At 39.9% G+C, this 22,028-nt stretch overlaps 1 long non-coding RNA gene across 1 annotated transcript; it reads left to right on the top strand.

Moving 5' to 3' along the window:
* The first annotated feature begins 1,314 nt into the window (after window positions 1-1,314).
* LOC149460471 (uncharacterized) lies at window positions 1,315-18,991 on the top strand. Its single transcript, XR_016313065.1, has 4 exons — window positions 1,315-1,432; window positions 4,113-4,131; window positions 18,666-18,761; window positions 18,856-18,991. It is a non-coding gene; the product is annotated as an uncharacterized LOC149460471 (long non-coding RNA).
* The last annotated feature ends 3,037 nt before the right edge of the window (window positions 18,992-22,028 follow it).

The following is a 22,028-nucleotide window of genomic DNA, read 5'->3' as shown; positions in this document are numbered from 1 at the left end:
TTCTTAAAGCCAGAAGGTTGGGATGTTAAATGAAAATGGTTTTGAGGCATGTCTGTGGTTAGTTTTGTTTCTACACAATTATAAAATTGAATGAACAGTTTCCAAGAGTGGTGATTCCATACTTTTTGCCAGGGGTTGTAGAAAATGTAATTTTTGTCCACATGTTTATATTTTGGTTGATAATTATTATTTCGCATTGCAGAATAAACACTTTGAACCTGAATGAGCTACCCCTGAGGAAGAGATTTGTACATCTCAAAATGGGGCGGGTTGCCTTCAAATACATGCCCTAGGTTCCAACACTATGTACAATCATCTGTAAATTGGTGTTCATTATATGCTCGCCTACCTCCCTTTGTATTTTTACATGTTTTTTATTCATAAGGATGTATTTTAACTTACTTTAGATAAAGTAAAAAATGTTTTACATATTTAATATGGCTATATGGATGTATTGCTGCATAAAAAAATAACCACTATCTAGAGGGTATTATTGTATTGTTTGTTACTATTAGGGATGATTGCAGTCTCAGATGTCCCTACTCCATTAATCTATGCAAAGCAGTGTCAGATTCTGTACTCTCAAGTTTTAGTTATCAGCCCCAATGCATGGACACCTATGGTTAGAATGTATGGACATCTGTGGACAAACTGCATGGACACCTATGGCCAGAATGCAGGCACATCTATGGAGTGCAAGTAGTACTGATCCTGCAAGTAATACAATACAGTGCATGCATAATCTGGCAATACTACAGCAATCTGGGTCTTATCTAGATCTTATGTCACCTTGTGGACTAGGCACATATAAACAGACATAGTACTAGTACAGATAACACATGCTCTGCACACGTTCTTGTCATCTTGTCACAATTACATTAGCAGGAGAACTAGGATTATCTGTCTGCCCCATGCTGGACAATGAATAAGGACTGCAGGCATCTGATATGTTCATATGTGTGTGTCTGATTTGTGATATGTGTACTTTTAATCCTGCTGCCACACAGCAATCAGGGGACCAGGGACATCATACATCATACAGGATATTCTATGTATGATGTGTCTATTATAAAGATTATCCCTTTCTGCAGCAGTGTCCAAACCACATCCAACTTTCCTATAACATTCCCTGAACACTGCCAGAGATCATTTACGGCATACCTACAAAACACAGGTCATGTGCTCTTATAAGGAGCAATGTCTACATCTACACCATCATCCAATCTAAGCTATCTATCTATCTATCTGTCTATCTATCTATCTATCTATCTATCTATCTATCTATCTATCTCTTTCTTTCTCTCTCTTTTTACAGGATTAGATTGACAGCAGAAGGAGCCAATGTTTTTTGCTGCTGCCTCTGAGTCCTGTGAGGAGTGAGAGAGCAGTGTTGCTGCTCTTGGACATAGTGCTGGATCTAGATAGAACTCAGGTAAATATTTGGGGAAGGAGTGGCTGGTGCAAGAGCTGATAAAAGAAGATTTTTTAATTTAATGTAGAGAATACATTAAGGTAAAAAAACCTTTATCCTTTTCAACCAGTTTAATAACCAGTGACATCATTGGTTTGGATGCCAAACCTGAATCCAAATGAAATCAATGGGAGCCAAATTTTTCAGTTTCTTAGCTATTAGGCAAGGGGACCTGAGGAACATGTATCAACACAAAAAAAAATAATTAAAATTTCGATTCACCTGGGAGCAGTGTTTTTTAGCACTGACATTCACAAAGGAAAAAAGGTATTAAAATTTACTTTGACAGCTGTCACTGACAGCTTCTTTGTTAAAAAAAACACAAAAACAAAAAAAAAACACCAAACAGTACAACTGTCCTGGTGATGTCATTGACCATATATGGATAAGACCATGGTCAATGATGTCACTGGGATCCTGTCCCTTTGCTTACATGGTCGGTATTCTGGAGACATCACTGGTTGTTAAGGGTTCGTTGGTGCCTCTCTTATCCTTAACAACCATTAACAGCAGGAAGTTGTCATGTATAATAGTGGTATCGAATGGGCAAATGTTTGGGCATTCATCCAAACTCTGAACAGCCAAAGTTCATTCCGAACTTGTTAGTGGTGACATCACTGACCAAATACGGAAGCTGTCATGAGTGGCAACATTGATTTTTTTTTTTCGTTTTGATAATCGGCAGGTGAGATACATTTTGACTGATGCCCCCCAATGTTAAGGGCATGCTGTCTGTTTTTGTTCAGGGGGTTGTGTGTCTGCCTCCCCCACTTTTACTGGCTCAGCAGGCTCCATGCTTGCACAGTGGTCCCCCTTAAAGTCCATAGCAGGTCTCCTAGATTGTAAGCTCTAACTAGCAGGGCCCTCTGTTTCCTCCTGTACCAAATTGTATTGTAACTGTAATGTCTACCTTCATTTTTTAAAGCGCTGTGCAAACTGTTGGTGCTATATAAATCCTGTATAATAATAATAATAATAATAATAATCTGAAGGGCCTCGTATGGATTTTGGAGTGGACTCCATGTCTTTTTTTTGTGTGCAGGATTCCCCCTTCAAATGCATAGAAAAAAAAGCTGTTAATTCACTTTTCCTCCAAGCTTCCTTTATTTTGTAAATAATTCAATGGGGACACAATAAAATATGTACCAGACCCTCATCCTCCTTGATGAGGGTCTGGCATGCATTTTAGGGGGGGTCCCAATTGTATTATTTTCAAAATAAAAGAAGGTTTTAAGCAACTATGAATTCATGACATTTTAAATAGTTTTATTTCTTTGTAAAGTCACTATACTACATGGTAGAGATACATCACTTCACAAGCAGGTTTAGTGGACCCGCCTCCCCCAAAGCAGGTTTTTTGAAGGATAGCACTTTTTTAATGTTACACGTTTAGCATTACTAAATTTGTTGCTTTAAAAAAAACATTCCTTGCACTGGCACTTGTCCCCTGAGGTAGTGCTCAGATCCCCATTCACTTTTTTGCCAATACCTTGGCTTTTAGATATAAAAATTGAGAAAATGAATTTGCCAGATTCAATTCCCATTGACTTCACTGGGGTCCGGATTTGACAGTTCAACTTTTGATATGTTCTGCCAAACCTCCATGAACCAAACCCAGGTGTGTTCGGCAAAATTTTTGTGACTAGATTTAGCTTTTTAAAGTGTTAATTCACCTTTACAGAAAAAAATGCATGTACTTAGCTCAGGCAATGCTGAGCTGTCAGTGCCTATTGCAAACCAACAATATAGCCAGCTAGCTTGACACCAACGCTAAGCACTAGTAACAAGCCTTTTAGAAAATCACTATTTTACCTATATGATTTAGGTGTCCATTTATGAACCAGCAGTAATAGCTCGCTGCTCAGTTCTCCAGCATTCTCGGAGAACACAGTTCTCCTGTGAATGCCTTTTATGAAGCAGTTCTCCGAACAAAGGGAGAACGGTGTCCAAACGCTGGAAAATGGTCTCCAAATGCTGGAAAACGGCTCATTTTACTATAATCTCGTGAGATTACAGTAAAAGATCAGTTTACTAAGCAGAGGTAAATTATCGCTGATTAGTTTGTGGTTCCTCCGATTCTCCAGCTCTGGGCTGGAGAATCTGGAGGGAGAACACAGATCTCCAGTGAAGAGCTGAACAGTTCTCCACTGATCTCCTGAGTGTCATAAACTGTGAATGACCAGAGAATAGCTGTGATCCCCTGAATTGCAGCTATTCTCTGTGTCATAAACGGACACCTGTGTTCTGAACTATGAAATATAGTTAGGTGTTGGCGCATCAGAAGATTCTCCTATTCTCTTTTATGTGCTACCAATCAATGCAATGTCATAAAGGGTGGCCATTGTATTAGCTGGTTCCTAATTGGAAACAATGAAAGTAAATGTGTTTATGATAACATTTTAAGACTATAAAACAGATTATAAAACAGACAGCCCTTGATAGATTTTATTGTGTGTCTCTATTGTTGAGATATTCCTTCATTTCCTTCCAAGAAATTGATGGGAAATGTCCCTAGCTGGGACAGAGACTGAAACAACACACACAATGGGGAAGGCTACAAACTCTGACAGGTTATTAATATAATCTTTGTCTAATTGTCGTTGTGTTGGCTACTTCCCTCATTTTTGTCCTGTTTCCACAGACTGTCAGAGTAACGGAAGGTAAGTTAAAATCTCGCCAATAGGTGAAACATTGACAACAATATTAACTTTTTTCCAAGTTTATCCAAAACAAAAAGGTATTGCCTGTTGTTGGACTTTAATAATGCTAGTTCAGCATAACAACTTACCTACCATTGTACTTTTTCAAATAGGGATATTTATTTTAGGAGTGATATTTATAAATGGTACTTTAGAAATAACCATTAGGTGGCAAATGCATCCATTAATGCATGTGAACATTTAATAGACATAATGGAAAATTTATGAATACTGAAGCCAGTAGAATTTGGAGTAGTTGTGGATGGCAACCATTCAGTGTCTATTTTCAGCTTGCCCAGTTAAACTTTGAAAATGAAAGTTAGAAGCTGATTAGTTTTTGTGCACATCTGTTCCAAATTCTGGTGGTTCCAGATTGATAAAATCCCCTCTTTGTGTGGAGTTGATCCAAGTGGCTCTGTACCTTGGGATCACTGTGATTGGTCATAGAGACCTATCACAGCAATCTCACATATAAACATCCACACACTCCTCCCATTGTCCTGAGGCTCCTGGGCTGAGCGACCTACTGTTGGGTCCAGGATCATGTGTCATGCCCCAGCTTCTGGGAATATTTGTTTCTCCCCTCCATTGGCTTGGTGATGTATCAATCTGGTCATTCCTACATGTCATGCTTTTTAACCCAACATTAAAGTGAATTTCAATTTTATCAGCTTGCGCAGTTAAACTTTGAAAATTAAAGTTAGAAGCTGATTAGTTTCTGTGCACATCTGCTCCAAATTTTGGTGGTTCCAGATTTGAAAAATCCCCTCTGTGTGTGGAGTTGATCCAAGTTTTGTGCTCATGTCTCATTGCTGATCGCATGAGTTGTTGGAGCTGCCCATGCTGTGGCTATCCACATAACCCCTGGAACCTCACTGCGCTTGGCATTTGCACCTTTTTTTTTTCAACACATGAGTGTAATGAATGTAATTTTTCTTCTCAGAAAATGTAACGCAATTGAAAAATAACTTACCATGACAGCCAGGCAGTTAGCAGTTTCAGACGTCATCAAGCTGGCCTGGACTCACAGGAGAATGCTGCAGAGAATGGCATTCATGCAAGTGTTGGCTGCATTCAGATAACAGTAATATTGTAAATCTTTTGTGATATCATGTCCCCAGGCCATCAGTGGGTTTGTCTGTGTTTTAATACAGCCAGTATAATGTTCAGAACCTGTTATAGAAGAAGGCACAGAAACCCTTTCAACTGTGCTAATACACACTCATGTCAGCCTTTTTACAATGACAGATCCTGGTAATATGGTTCACTGTCATGAATAACATTTGAATGTGACTTACAAGCTGGCAATGCATGGGGACCCAAGTTATACGTTTTTTCATTGTAATAAATAGCGTGGGTTTCCTCTGGATACTCTGATTTCTTCCCACACTCCAAGGACATGCTGGTAAGATAACTGCTTCCCCACCGCCCTATAGTAGAACTACTGCTACAGGGCGGCAGGATGGGCAAAATCACACACACACACACATATATATATATATAAACACAGGTGAAACTAGAAAAATTAGAATATTGTGCAAAAGTTCATTTATTTCAGTAATGCAACTTAAAAGGTGAAACTAATATATGAGATAGACTCATTACATGCAAAGCAAGATAGTTTAGGCCGTGATTTGTCATAATTGTGATGATTATGGCTTACAGCTCATGAAAACCCCAAATCCACAATCTCAGAAAATTAGAATATTGTGAAAAGGTGCAATATTCTCGGCTCAAAGTGTCCCACTCTAATCAGCTAATTAAGCCATAACACCTGCAAAGGGTTCCTGAGCCTTTAAATGGTTTCTCAGGCTGGTTCAGTAGGAATCACAATCATGGGAAAGACTGCTGACCTGACAGTTGTGCAGAAAACTATCATTGACACCCTCCATAAGGAGCGAAAGTCTCAAAAGGTAATTGCAAAAGAAGTTGGATGTTCCCAAAGTGCTGTATCAAAGCACATTAATACAAAGTTATGTAGAAGGGAAAAATGTGGAAGAAAAAGGTGCACAAGCAGCAGGGATGACCGCAGCCTGGAGAGGATTGTCAGCAAAAGGCCATTCAAAAGTGTTGGGGACTTTCACAAGGAGTGGACTGAGGATGGAGTCAGTGCATCAAGAGCCACCACACACAGACGGATCCCATACATGGGCTTCAAATGTCGTGTTCCTCTTGTCAAGCCGCTCCTGAACAACAAACGTCAGGAGCGTCTTACCTGGGCTAAAGAAAAACAGACTTGGTCTGTTGCTCAGTGGTCCAAAGTCCTCTTTTCTGATGAGAGCAACTTTTGCATCTCATTTGGAAACCAAGGACCCAGAGTATGGAGGAAGAATGGAGAGGAACACACTGCAAGATGCTTGAAGTCCAGTGTGAAGTTTCCACAGTCTGTGTTGATTTGGGGAGCCATGTCATCTGCTGGTGTTTGTCCATGTTGCTTCATTAAGTCCAGCCGTCTACCAGGAGATTTTGGAGCACTTCATGCTTCCTTCCACAGACGAGCTTTATGGGGATGCTGACTTCATTTTCCAGCAGGACTTGGCACCTGCCCACACTGCCAAAAGCACCAAAACCTGGTTCAATGACCATGGGATTACTGTGCTTGATTGGCCAGCAAACTTGCCTGACCTGAACCCCATAGAGAATCTATGGGGCATTGCCAAGAGAAAGATGAGAGATATGAGACCGAACAATGCAGAAGAGCTGAAGGCCGCTATTGAAGCATCCTGGTCTTCCATAACACCTCAGCAGTGCCACAGGCTGATAGCTTCCATGCCACACCGCATTGAGGCAGTGATTGCTGCTAAAGGGGCCCAAACCAAGTACTGAGTACATATGCATGCTTATACTTGTCAGGGGTCCGATATTGTTCTATGTACAATCCTTGTTTTATTGATTGCATGTAATATTCTAATTTTCTGAGATTGTGGATTTGGGGTTTTCATGAGCTGTAAGCCATAATCATCACAATTAGGACAAATCACGGCTTGGACTATCTTGCTTTGCATGTAATGAGTCTATCTCATATATATTTTCACCTTTTAAGTTGCATTACTGAAATAAATGCACTTTTGCACGATATTCTAATTTTTCAAGTTTCACCTGTATATATATATACAGTCATGGCCGAAATTGTTGGCACCCTTGATATTTCTCCAGGAAATCATGTATTTCTCACGAAACGTATTGCATTAACACATGTTTTGCTATACACATGTTTATTCCCTTTGTGTGTATTGGGACAAAACAAAAAAAGGGAGGAAAGAAAGCAAATTCGACATAATGTCACACAAACCTCCAAAAATGGGCTGGACAAAAGTATTGGCACCCTTTCACAACTGCGGATAAATAAGAATGTTACAAGCATGTGATGCTCCTGTAAACTCACCTGGGGCAAGTAACAGGTGTGGGCAATATAGAAATCACACCTGAAAGCAGATAAAAAGGAGAGACGTTCACTTAACCTTTGCATTGTGTGTCTGTCTGTGCCACACTAAGCATGGACAACAGAAAGAGGAGACGAGAACTGTCTGAGGACCTGAGAACCAAAATTGTGGCAAAATATCAACAATCTCAAGGTTACAAGTCCATCTCCAGAGAACTAGATTTGCCTTTGTCCACAGTGCGCAACATTATCAAGAAGTTTGCAACCCATGGCACTGTAGCTAATCTCCCTGGTCGTGGACGGATGAGGAAAATTGATGAAAGATTGCAACGCAGAATAGTCCGGATGGTGGATAAGCAGCCCCAAACATGTTCCAAAGACATTCAAGCTGTCCTGCAGGCTCAGGGAGCATCAGTGTCAGCGCGAACTATCCGTCGACATTTAAATGAAATGAAACGCTATGGCAGGAGACCCAGGAGGACCCCACTGCTGACACAGAGACATAAAAAAGAAAGACTACAGTTTGCCAAAATGTACTTGAGTAAGCCAAAAGCCTTCTGGGAAAACGTCTTGTGGACAGATGAGACCAAGATAGAGCTTTTCGGTAAAGCACATCATTCTACTGTTTACCGAAAACGGAATGAGGCCTACAAAGAACAAAACACAGTACCTACGGTAAAATATGGTGGAGGTTCAATGATGTTTTGGGGTTGTTTTGCTGCCTCTGGCACTGGGTGCCTTGACTGTGTGCAAGGCATCATGAAATCTGAGGATTACCAAAGGATTTTGGGTCGCACTGTAGGGCCCAGTGTCAGAAAGCTGGGTTTGCGTCCAAGATCCTGGGTCTTCCAGCAGGACAATGACCCCAAACATACGTCAAAAAGCACTCAGAAATGGATGGCAAAGAAGCGCTGGAGAGTTCTGAAGTGGCCAGCAATGAGCCCAGATCTAAATCCCATTGAACACCTGTGGAGAGATCTTAAAATTGCTGTTGGGAAAAGGTGTCCTTCCAATAAGAGAGACCTGGAGCTGTTTGCAAAGGAAGAGTGGTCCAAAATTCCGGGTGAGAGGTGTCAGAAGCTTATTGATGGTTATAGGAAGCGACTGATTTCAGTTATGTTTTCCAAAGGGTGTGCAACCAAATATTAAGTTAAGGGTGCCAATACTTTTGTCCAGCCCATTTTTGGGGTTTTGTGTGACATTATGTCATATTTGCTTTTCTGCCTCTGTTTTATATTTGTTCCAATACATACAAAGGGAATAAACATGTGTATAGCAAAACATGTGTTAATGCAATACCTTTTTTGTGTGAAATACTTGATTTTCAGGAAAAATATCAAGGGTGCCAACAATTTCGGCCATGACTGTATATATATATATATGTGTGTAATTTGCATTTCTGGGTAGGGGGCTGTATCGCAAAAAATGGCCTGGTCAGGAAGGGGGCTAAATCCTCTGGATGGCAAGTGGTTAATTGACTCATGTCTAAATTGGCCCTAGTATATGTATGTAATAATTTGAGGTAGGGATCTTAGATTGTAAGCTCCTTGTGGGCAGAGACTGATGTAAAGCAATGGTAATAAAAATTGTCATTGCTATATAAATACTTGTACAAATAAATGAATAAATAAACAAATACATAATACCAAACTAGGTATGTACAGTAAATGCTATTACACTAACAAGCACACACACACTTCCATTCGAACTGATGTGATCCATGTACATCTTTTAGCTAAAAAATCCAATTAGAATGGGTGTCTATAAACTGTTTTACGTGCCAAGAGTTTTGTAATTCTGTACAGTTAGGGCTCATGTACACTGCAGCTGATAAACTGACATTCAGGAGCTGTTCAGCATTGTTTTCAGCAGCCCCTGAATGCTCCAAAATATTTTCCTATGTGTCCATGTACACATACTCATTTACAGGCAGTTGAGTTTACAGTCGTTTTTTTGAACACACCAAATGTGTGTTCAAGAGTAGATTTTACCGGCGTTTCAAATGCCAAATGCTTGTAAATGCATGTAAACGCTTGTAAACGTGCTTAACCGCGTTTATAAGTGTTTACGCTTAGAATCGTTTTTTAACTGTTCCATATCCAGATGTTGTCTAGAGCCTTTTTTCATCATCAGAAATGCATGCAAAGCATTTTAAACATATTCAAGTGGACCTAGTACACCAGTGCAGTACGTTCCAGGTTACGCGTGAAGGAAAAAATGGTAGAACGTGCTGTATTATGCTCATGATGGGATCCATAATGAATACAACCAGAAAAGATAGGTAATCTCAACACATACTGCTTCTGCTCTCTCTATTTCTCTCAAAATGTCTGAAATAGTTAATTATTTACTATTTTTCAGTGCATTTTGGGCATTTGGGAGGGTCTCCTGAGGTTATCTTTTAAAAACGCTTCTGAACGCAAACGCTTATAAACGTTGCTAAACGCACATAAACACGGTATGCAAACACGGCTAAACTGATGTTTTTTAACCTTTGTTTTCCAGAAGTCAGTTTCCATCATTCAGAAGAGTTTTTCAAATGCCCCGTGTACATGAGCTCTTACTCTTTTGATTCTCACATCCCTGATGCACTGCCTAACTAGCAAGATGATGCCGCTGTTCCATGTTTCAGCTTCCTGTCTGCTCAGTGTGCTTTGATGTTCAGCACAGTGGCTTAATGGCAGGAGCGGACTGAGAACTCCTGGGGCCCCCGGGCAATAGGGGATCATGGGGCCCCTGTGTCCTTGCCCAAACTCAAAATAGCCTATGAAAAAGGTACCAGGGGCATATCATGGGACCCCCTACTGACCCCGGGCCCTCGAGCAGTGCTCGAGTTTCCAAATGGTCAGTTCGCCCCTGCTTAATGGTTAGCACTTTTTCCTTGCAGCACCAGGATTCAAATCCCAGTTCAAAACAAATCCCACTATCTGCATGGGGTTTGCATGCCCTCCCTGTGCTTGTGCAGGTTCCACAATCCAAAGATATGTTCTTAGGTTAACTGGCTTCCGTCTAAATTGGCTATAGTATGTGAATGTATGCATTTAAGATAGGAACCTTAAATTGTAAGCTCCTTGAGGGCAGGAACTGATATGGATGTACAGTATGTGAAGCACTGCATAAATTGTGGGTGCTATGTAAATACATGTAGTAAAGAAAATCATCACATTGATGACGTTCTCCCTGTGTTTTTCTCATGCTGCAAATCTGAACACATCCTCTTCCACATCCCAGTGCCCAAAAACACTTAAAGTGTTACTAAACCCAGGACCCTGCATTCACTAGATCTGGGCTCCCATAGCATACAGAACACGGAAATGCAATTTTTTTAGTAAATATAAACTGCTAAATACCTTTTCTCATTAGCAGTATATAGCAGTCTTGGGACTTCTATTAGTGTCCTGCAGAGCACTGGTTAAAGCTTGTAGAAGAAGTTTTCATTCTACCCTAATTGTCCAATGAGGCTTCATAACCCCTGACCCTCTGTCTGGACTCTCTAGCAATACACATCAAACTGAGCAGCTTATTTGCAGCTTACCCCCAAGGCTCTGTTCTGTCAGCAAATGGATTGGGGATAGTAAAAGAAGGGGAGGATCAGAGAATACAGGATCAAACAGCCATTTTAGAGGATTAACCCCTTAGGTTTTACAGTGAGTATAACAAGCATGCTTTACTGTATATACAGACTGATTTTACTGTTGTGGGTTTAGTAACACATTATGATTAGCAGCATACTGCATAGTAATAGAGACTGATTTGTTCAGAATATACAACCTTCAAATTCAATTTTAATTTCTGGTGTTTTGATACTTTTTAGTGAAGTTTATTATTATATTTATAAAGCACCAACATATTATGCAGTAGTGTACAAAAAAATGAAAGTGGTGCAAATTACAGACTCGGGTAAAAAAGAAGCAGGGTTCGCAGGAACTCAAACAAGACACTCTAGACAATTCTGGATTGTAAAATGTTGGACGGTCTGAAAAAATAACAAAATTTCTGCAGTGATATGCAAATTGCATAACATGAAATCATGGATCCACCTTGTCTTATGTGAGAGGTTTAGGCTACTGTTGGTGTCATTGTGTTGAGAATGTTTTCTAGACAAGCATTTAAGGCACCCTAATGCCAATTTTGCACCATCTGGATTCTAGATGCCAGTGCGTATTATTACTGACCTTATGTACACATTTATGGCTAATAGCTGTACTTAATAAATATAATAGAAATATTAATATAATAGGTAATACAAACATTACATTTATATATATATATATATAAACATTTTCAGAAATGCACAATAACAAATATAACACATTCATCAAAATTTAATTAACCACTTGCCCTCCTGAAGATTTGCCCCCCTTCCTGAGCAGGCCATTTTTTGCATTATAAATTTGGGGCCAATGTAGGCAAAAATGTATTCTGCGACATGTCTTTGCTAAAAAAAATCCCAATATATGTAAATTAATTGGTTTACGTGCAAGTGGACATCCTGACACTGGGAGGAACTGACTTGGTGTCACTGACATCCGCAGTGACACCAATACAGTGATCAGTGCAAAAAAAAAAGACCTGACACTGTACTAATGGTACTGGGTAGGAAAGGGTTAACATGAGAAATGATCAAATGATTAACTGTGTGCAGGGAGTGTTTTACTAGGGGGCGCCGTGTGTTGGTGCTTCACTGTAATCACACTGCCTTGGAAGGATGTGCTGTGCACAGCCATCCAGAGCAGTGCACCCGAGCTGACAGGGAGGAGGACTGTTAGTAAATAAAACAGTCCTCCTCCCCATTGGAAATACTCAGTAATCACCGGGTGCTGGAAGGTAATCACCGGCCGGGACCCGGTGATTGACAGCCGCGACCTCTACCCAGAAATGCAAAATCACGTATATATACATGATTTTGCACACCCGTGCCTCCCTGTAGCAGTATATCTTCTATAGTGCGGCGGGAAAGCTGTTAAACACCAATATGTTTTAATATTTTTTTTAATTTACTGGTCCCATTACATACTTGGAGATGCTACATGACTTCAGTGACAGACAGATGGATTCTGAGCTTGTATAGACTAAGCACCCATAGCTTGGAAATTGAATTAGAGCAGCACAGACAGACCTGCAATAGGCCAATAATAAAAGATTGCGCAGGAGACTTGACCAGGAGGTCATGGAGAGTGAAGTACTCTTCCTGCTATGGTGTCCCAAGTTTCCAGCAAGTGAGGGTACTTCCAGAAACTCTCCACTTTTATCCCGGACTTCACCTCTATAGAGAGGAAAAAAAGGGGAGATAGAGAGAGATCCATTCACCTTTCTCATCTTACTCTGGCCATCTCAACAATCACTTATAGTATTGAGAGAAAAATGCAAAGGGGCATGTGTTCACATCTCCTGCATCTGTTCTCTTGTTTTTCTTGGTTTTGCATAAGTTAGCAACTCTGCATAAGAAATCTAGAAGAAGCTGTTAAAACACAAGCAAATTGTTCTTCCACATATTATCTAACCTGACCTTTATCCACCAAGGGTTCTGCAGAATCCTTTCAAAAGAGAGCAGTGGCAGATTGATATCCTGCCTACTCTAGCCACCAGAGTAAGGGGTCACTTCTACACTGACCAACAATGTAATGGGTTACTTCTACACTGATCACCAATGTAAGGAGTCATTTTTTTTTTTTTTAAAGAAACTTTATTAGGTTTTATTGTACACACACATTAACCAACGTTGAAATTTGTCAGTAGTCATAGCGTGGCAACATGCCAAAGCAGGTGAAAAATTCCAGAGATGACAATTGTACTCATAAACATATTGCAAAAGCCCCGAAAGAAACAAAGGGGGATTAGAGAAATTTGGAAACAGAAGAGTTTCTTATGAGAAGAGAGACATCGTGTGATGTGTCAGGGTACAAGGGCTTAAAGGTAAAGTATGCAGGATTTGGAAAGATCACGTATATGCATTCGTAGGTATGAGCAAATAGGATAAACGATGTATGCAATGTTGACCATTTGTCATAACGACCAAGAGGGAGGTCATCGTGCATATGATTAAGAAGTGGAAGAAAAATGAGGACATAAGGTAGAGATAGATCAGTAAGAAAATAGGAACAAGGAGCTGAGAGAACCAGCATATAAAAGAATATGCCAACAGAGAAGGAAAGAAGGAGAAATGGAGGACAAGAGGTTGTGTTGTCAAACGTCTGAGGCCAGAAGACCAAGAAAGCATGCCAGGATATAAAAATTAGGACAATAAGATAATAGGATGATAGAATAATAGGATAGTATAGTAGGAAGCAGCGCAACAGTATGTGTGAAAATGGGCTAGTAGGGGAACGCTTCATTAAGAGTCAGCAATGAGGTGAGAGAGAGTAAGAGGACAGAACGCCAGGGTGGAAGGAGGGCAGATCGTAAAAATAGTAAAGGAAAATTCTAAGAAAAACACAGCAATGGTAATTTAGCATTCAATTGCCCCCTTAGACGAAAATAACACAATGCATCAGGAATAACCTAGCAACTAACTTATGACTAGTTTAGAAAACCATGAGAGGGGTGCTGTGGCTCAGGAGTCATTTTTACAATGACCACCAGAGTAATGGGTCACTTCTAAACTGACCATAAATATAAGAGTAACTTCTACACAAACCACCCTCTATCTTTGCACATCAACTTTGCACAGCTATTGCACAAAACAATCGCTCATATAGTTGTACTGGATTGCTGTAATGCTGCATCCAACCAGTCGGCCAAAAAGTAGAAGAATGCTCTATAAATCAGGTAAGTTGTTATAACTATGGGGGACTTCAACTATCCTGATATTAATTGGACAGATGGAACTGCAGAATCAGCTATGGCTCATCATTTCTATGTATTGCAGCACTAATTCATAGGCCAAATGATGGAAGCCCCATCTAGAAATAAAGCTCTGCTAATGTCAAATAACACTGTGCTGTTTGCAGATGGAGATATTAGAGATAATTTTGGCAACAGTGACCACAGAGTTTCTACAGAGTTTTATATTTGCTATAAATTACAGGAAAGATGTATACATGGTTATAGGGAGAATATTATATTTCAAAAGAACCCACTTTACTATGTGTTCCTTACCATATGATACTAAATTAAATCAAATTTTCAAAACAAAGCACACTGAAGACAAGTGTAGGTGTTTTAAGGACATAATAAGCAACAACATTAACCATTGCATTATATTGGGTAAGACATATAAAAGAACAAATGTTAAACCTGGGTGGCTAAATTCTAGGAAAAAAAGTCTTATAAATTAAAAAAACCTGGTCTCTAAAAAACATAAGATGAAACAGTCACCATCGGCATTTCAGCACTACAGGGAATGCAATATGAAATGCAGGAACACAGCCAGGGCAGCTAAAATAAATTACAAGAAACTTTTTGCTACAGAAAGTAAAAAACCTTCAATTCAATTCAGTTCTTCAACTATATCTCTAATAAAAAGGTCAGGACAGATCATGTAGTCCCCATAAAAGATAAACAGGGGAAGTTGGTCACAAAAAAAGAGAGAAGGCAGATGTATTAAATACATTCTTTCCATCAGTTTATATAAACAAAAAGAAGGGTATTACAAACAAAACAGAAATGCTAACAACACAGAGGGAAAATGATAAAATCAGGTATGGATTCTAAGTGAAAAAACTGAATACTGGCTCAAACCAAATGCACACTAAATACTCAAGATTAGGCTAAGGGGGGGGGGGGGGGGTTAAATGTATTTCCTCATGGATTTTAAGAAGGGTTCCACTCACAAAGGGTGTGTGAGGTGCCCCAGGAAATCCATACCACCCAAGGGTCTACTATGGATTTTAAGGGCGATTCCATGCAAAAAAAAAAAAGTGAGGTCCTCCTTAGAAGTCCAAACCAGACCCTTAATCTGAGCATGCAGCCTGACTGTCCAGAAAAATGAAGGGGAGGGGGGATGAGCTTCTGCCCCTCTCCTGAACCATACCAGTTTGCATGCCCTCAACATGGGAGGGTGCCTTGCCTTGCTAATATAGACAAAGGCCTGTTCCCTACAACCCTTGTCTGGTAGTTGTGAGGGTCTGTGGATGGGAGGCTTATCAGAATCTGAAAGCCCCCTTTATTAAAAAGAGGGCCCCGATATACTGCCCTACATTGCTGAGCTGATATACCTATACTCATTCACAAAAAAAGGTGCAACTTAGAAATAAAGACACCCAAACATTTGACAAGTTTTTAAAAGAAAATACAAAAATCCCCAAAAATGTCCATCGTTGTAAATCCATCATCAATCACAATGCCTGCCACCACCAAAAACCCTCATGACATGTCTCATTCAACTGATCCTGACGATAACACTAGTTGTATGAGCTGTCACCAGCTATATGAAGATAGAAATGGGGATAGTGGTGACATAATTTCCCAAATTTTTCCATGGCCATATTTAGTCAATGTCATTGCCCAAAAATGGCCAGTGGTATGGCATCAGAGGTTCCTAGGAGCTTCCTTATGAACAAAGCACAGTGGAAAATACCACTTTCTATGAACAGGGGACTGAACAGACTAAAGCTTGAGCAATTGATTGTCCGAATGCCTAAACAGCCAAAGTTCAGGCCGAACCTAGGTTTGGCTCACCCCTAATGTCCACCAAACTTATTCTGAGTTGTAGTGGAAGACATTCTCAAAGCTATATTCATCCTTATCCCTACTAAAATTTGGAAAAATACAAGCAGCTTTTACAAAGTTGATTGCCTTTTTTTTTAGGGGAAAATCGGAAGGCAAAGTGTAACACCTTCCATTTGTTAGGAAAACATGCAAATGTATATTCTATTTTTTTTAGTACATGGCAAAGCCTATAACTGGAGACATTTTTTGGATGGCTCAGTCCTTTTTGCACATATGGCCTCAATAAATGTTCCCCCAGAGCCTTGGCCGTGCCACCCACAACCATAAATGGTGTGCTGGTTCTGTTGTATCAGACCAGGGTCTGTCATCAGGAATATTTAGTTCACTTCTCTTTAACTTCTACCCAAGTTTGGAATGATTGAAAGTGGTGAAATCCCTGCTGCTTCCATAGGATGTAGGTAAATTTGTAGTCTGCATACACCACAGACATTGACACCATTGAGAAATACTTCTAGTAGCTGAATTATTTGCTACCAATGAACAGTGGTGTCACTATCCTAATATATCCTGATATTGTCAATAGCTCCTAAGCAGTTGGGGAAATTTGACCAAATTTGGACAACAATGGAGGGAAGTTAGGAATGCCTTGAATTCTCACTGGCATCTACTAACACAAAATTCACAGATAGCAAGAATTGTAGGGGAGAGTCCACAAATGGTAGCAAAAAGGGCTCAGAATCTAAATGATATACTAGTACAGTCAGAGTTTCAGAGGACTCCACAAACAAACTGGCTGACTAGGAAGAAACGCATGAGAGGTATGTTTCCATGTGGCCACTGTCAAATCTGCCCATATGTACATAAGACTAACCTATTCTCCAATAAGGATAATTCACGGGAATTTCAGATACGTAGTTTTATTAACTGCTCCAGCAATAGAGTAATATACATGATAGAATGTCCCTGTAAGAAAATGTACATAGGAAAAACTAAAAGAAATCTTAGAACTAGGATTGGCGAACACCTGAGAGATATTAGAAATGAGAATAGAAATGTAGGGAAGGGTGAGAAAGAAAATCCCCTGGCACAATACTTTAAAGAAGTACATGGGGGAAGAACAGAAGGCCTGAAAGTTAAAGGGATCTTCTTGCTGAATATTTCAGCTAGACGGGGTGACTTTGATAAAGTCCTTCTTCAAAAAGAAAAATTCTGGATATATACCCTAGGTGCACTTGTCCCCTATGGACTAAATACAGAACTTAACTTTAAAGTCTTTTTGAAATAAATGTTTGAAGCTATATATATTTTTTCCTGTATTATTATGATCATACTGTTAGTCCTAAACTAGGAAAATATGGATTCCCTCTGTTATAATATATCCCCGATATGAAGGCCCCTAGGGGACTAAATAGGAAATGTAATCGGTACTAGGCTCTATCTGGTCTCAAATCCGACCTCTGCATTATCTAAAATATTAAAAAAGATAGTATTAAAATGTGGACTCTGCTCTGCCCTGGGGGTCCCCCTGCTCCCTCTTCTCCTTTTGTCCCCTGGATCTGGAATTATTCTGTCCCTTATTTTTACTCTCACTAAAGAATATCTTTCTATTGTAAAATAAGGCTTCTCTATGTAATGTCAGCAGTCATTATATGTTTTTAAACTCACTTTGGATTTTTTAATGTAGTGATATCTTTTCAACACAAGAGGGCAACATGGAGATTTCTCTATATGCAATTAGTGTACTATATAAGGCAATGGAAATGAAGTCCCCTCCCAGTTCTGACGAAGTCCGCGGTGATTGGCGGACGAAACGCGTCAATGTAATGACGTCACTACGCTCGGCGTCTTCATAGGGTGCGGTGTCCACGAGGAGGAAAGGAGTGGTGTTTGCTCCAGATCCATGTTAAGAAGGCACGAGGCTCTGAAAAAACTACCATAGGGCTACCTTTCCAGCAGTCCGCATGTGGCAATACTAAATAGAGCATACCTTCCACCGGTGGCAAGTAATTTTTTGCCTATTTGGCTAAGTTAGCGGGTAGTCGCTGGTTAAGGTCAATAAGCCTATAGGGAATTTTTATGGAATGCTATATGTGCCTAGTACCCCTGTTGTTTCAGGGAATTTTTTGGAAATCCTCTGTGGAGGAATATATGTATCCTATGTCACACATGTGCTATATGTTGTGATATGGTGATATCCTTAAGGAACCGCCCTGCTATCTCAGTTTGAGCAATTTTTGGAAACCCCTCAGTGGGTATATAGATTCAGGTATATATTGCCTGCTATATATATACTATTTTTCTTTGAAGTTTTTTGCTTTGAGAATACCTGGCTTCCCACCCATATATACACTACTAAACAAGCAGAAAGGACCTGATCCTATTTCAAGTCGACGTGAAGTCTTCTTGATCATTACTGATGGTAATATATACCTTATATTTTTTTGTTTTTATTCAGGGATCCTGCCTGATACTTATCATTTATATACTTTATATATATCCTTAGAATCAGTTGTTACTGTGGACCTTGTTTCACTTGTGGTGGTTACCCAGGAAGTCTCTACATTCACCATGCTGGTATGACAGCCAAATCACTGAGAAGGTAACTGGAGTAATAGTTCATGTGTATATGGGGTAGAGTTGGTGTGATTTATACGTTACTTATAGTTTTTGACTACCATCTCTTTGTGTTATAGTCTCTACTCACCAGGAAGTTACTCTACATACCCTGGCACATACCAAGAATATGTCTGAAGACTACATGGTCAATTCTAATACAAGACTGGACTATATGTAAACTTAAGAGAATATTGCTAGAAAATTCTATTGCCTTACAGTTGCAAGAAAAAGTATGTGAACCCCTTGGGATTACGTGGAGTTTTGCATGAATTGGGCATAAAATGTGTTCTGAACGTCATCTAAGTCACAACAATAGAAGAACACAGTCTGCTGAACATAATACTACACAAACATTAGATGTTGCCATGGTTTAATTGCACATAACATGTAAACATTCACAGTGCAGGGAGGAAAAAGTATGTGAACCTTTGGACTTAATAACTGGTTGACCCTCCTTTGGCAGCAATAACCTCAACCAAATGTTTCCTGTAGTTGCAGATCAGACCTGCACAACAATCTGGAGTAGTTTTGGACCACTCCTCTTCACAAAACTGTTTCAGTGTAGCAATATTCTTGGGATGTCTGGTGTGAATCCCTCTTTTAAGGTCATGCCACAGCATTTCAATCGGGTTGAGGTCAGGACTCTGACTGGGCCACTCCAGAAGGCGTATTCTGTGCTGTTGCAGCCATTGTTTTGTTGAATTACTTGTATGCTTTGGGTCATTGTCCTGTTGCATCACCCATCCTCTGCGGAGCTTCAGTTGGTGGACAGATGGTCGTACGTTTTCCTGCAAAATGTCTTGATAAACTCTGGAATTCATTTTCCCATCAATGACAACAATCCGTCCAGGCCCTGAGGCAGCAAAGCAGCCCCAAACCATGATGCTCCCTCCGCCATGTTTTACAGTGGGGATGAGGTTTTGATGTTGGTGTGCTGTGCCTTTTTTTTCTCCACACATAGCGTTGTGTGTTCTTCCCAAACAACTCAATCTTGGTTTCATCTGTCCACAGTATATTTTGCAGTAGTGCTGTGGAACATCCAGGTGCTCTTTTGCAAACTTCAAACGTGCTGCAATATTCTTTTTGGACAGCAATGGCTTCCTCCGTGGTGTCCTCCCATGTACTCCATTCTTGTTTAATATTTTCCTTATTGTAGATGTGTCAACAAAAATGTTAGCATGTGCCAGAGATTTCTGTAGGTCTTTAGCTGACACTCTGGGATTCTTCTTTACCTCATGCAGCATTCTGCGCTGTGCTCTTGCAGTCATTTTTACAGGACGACCAAGCCTAGGGAGAGTAGCAACAGTGCTAAACTTTCTCCATTTGTAGACAGTCTGTCTTACCATGGACATATGAACATCAAGGCTTTTGGAGATACTTTTGTAACCCTTTCCAGCTTCATGCAAGTCAACAATTCTTGATCGTAGGTCTTCTGAGAGCTCTTTTCTGCGAGGCATGGTTCACATCAGACAGTGCTTCTTGAAACCAGTAAACCCAAAACAGGTGTGCGTTTTTTAAGGGCAGGACAGCTGTCAGCAACACATCCAATGTCATCACACTGATTGGAGTCAAGGTTGGCTCGCTCCTGGCTCCAATTAGCTCTGGGAGAAGTCATTAAGCTAGGGCCTCACATACTTTTTCCTCCCTGCACTGTGAATGTTTACATGTTATGTGCAATTAAACCATGGCAACATGTAATGTTTGTGTAGTATTATGTTCAGCAGACTGTGTTCTTCTATTGTTGTGACTTAGATGTTGTTCAGAGCACATTTTATGCCCAATTCATGCAAAACTCCATGTAATCCCAAGGGGTTCACATACTTTTTCTTGCAACTGTATATGGTTCCCTATGTGCCCAAATCACCCAGAAATGAGGACGCTAAGTGCTTTTAAATGATTTTATTTTGTTTGATATGTTCACTATGCTCGTGTTCAACCTCCTTATGATCTATGTGATCAAAATAAAGTATTCTCTGTAATTACCTAACATACATTACTCCGCGTGGATGTTTAAGTAACCACTTTCCCTCTTGGGTGGTGTTGCTCTTGTCACACTATCATATTTTCTATTATGCATTCCTCGGTTTATTAATCCACACTTCTATAACAAGTGAGACGGAGATAGTATTATGACACAAAGTATTTGTGTTATTATTGGTGGCTCTTTTCGGTTGCCGTTTTTGTGATAGGGGAAATGTGTGCATTGCCCCAAAGCTCAACAATCTCTCTCCTTCCTTTTGTGGGAACCAGTATGAACCTTTTTATTGGGTTTTTTAATTTTTGGGTAAACACTTAAGACATATTGGCATAGTGTGAAATATAATTATGGAAGAGAACTACAACAGCAGAAAAAAATTGCAGGGGAGTGCTTCTGGAGCAAGCAGGAGGATTCCATACTACTACTTCCACGAGCTGGAGTTTCTAAGACCCTATTTGGGCTTGCAGTCATAATTTGATTGTATTGATAATGACTGCTGTATGAGGATCTCTATTGTTTTATTGTATTTATGATATACATTTATTTTCTAGAACCACATGTAGAGTTGGATGCAGAGTTCAAAGTGGCTGGTCCAAGAATGTCTCAGAAGACCACTTCCTTCTATTCAACCCTCCTTCCAGGGTCTACATCATGGAGAAGAAAAACAGTTGGTAGAGGCTCTTAACACTTATATGCAGCAGAGGAGGTCCAAACAAAGTCCATGGTACCATTTTGCTGTCACTTTGTGTGATATGCTTCAACTCATTACTGCATATATACTGTATATCTTCTGATGTCCCACCAGACCTTACAGACCCAGTCCTCCCACATACCCATTGCCCCTCCTCACCAGCAGTATGTATACCGCTACAACCAGCAATCTTATTGCCCCCATTTGTATTCTCTGCCTTTTCCAGGCTCACCTTTTCCTGTTCATGCCACCAAATATTCTCCAGCCCAAGATTTGAGGCAACTTGAAAAAGGGTCACTATTATTTATTAGGGATTCATCAGAAAATGCTTCCTTAAAATGTTTTTTCTATTTGTCATATTTTTGCATACATTTTAATACATTTTTAAAAAACACCAAAGACCCCCCTTAATTTTGCATTTTCCATTTACTCCAGTACATTTTCATTCAAATCGTGGGATTTTCCTGAAATCTCTTAATTAACACCAACATTTTGGGGAGATGAAACCACTCAGTTTTGGTCATCCCTACTGTCTGTTCTCCTGGGAAAGTGAGGTGACATAACTGGTAACTCTAGGTAAA

The sequence above is a fragment of the Staurois parvus genome, unplaced genomic scaffold (assembly GCF_062004578.1).
Source record: "Staurois parvus isolate SC_StPar_1 unplaced genomic scaffold, SC_StPar_1.0 ptg000229l, whole genome shotgun sequence".
Taxonomy (NCBI): domain Eukaryota; kingdom Metazoa; phylum Chordata; class Amphibia; order Anura; family Ranidae; genus Staurois; species Staurois parvus.
The sequence above is the reverse complement of the archived record's forward strand: the minus strand, read 5'-3'. Positions and strand labels throughout refer to the sequence as shown.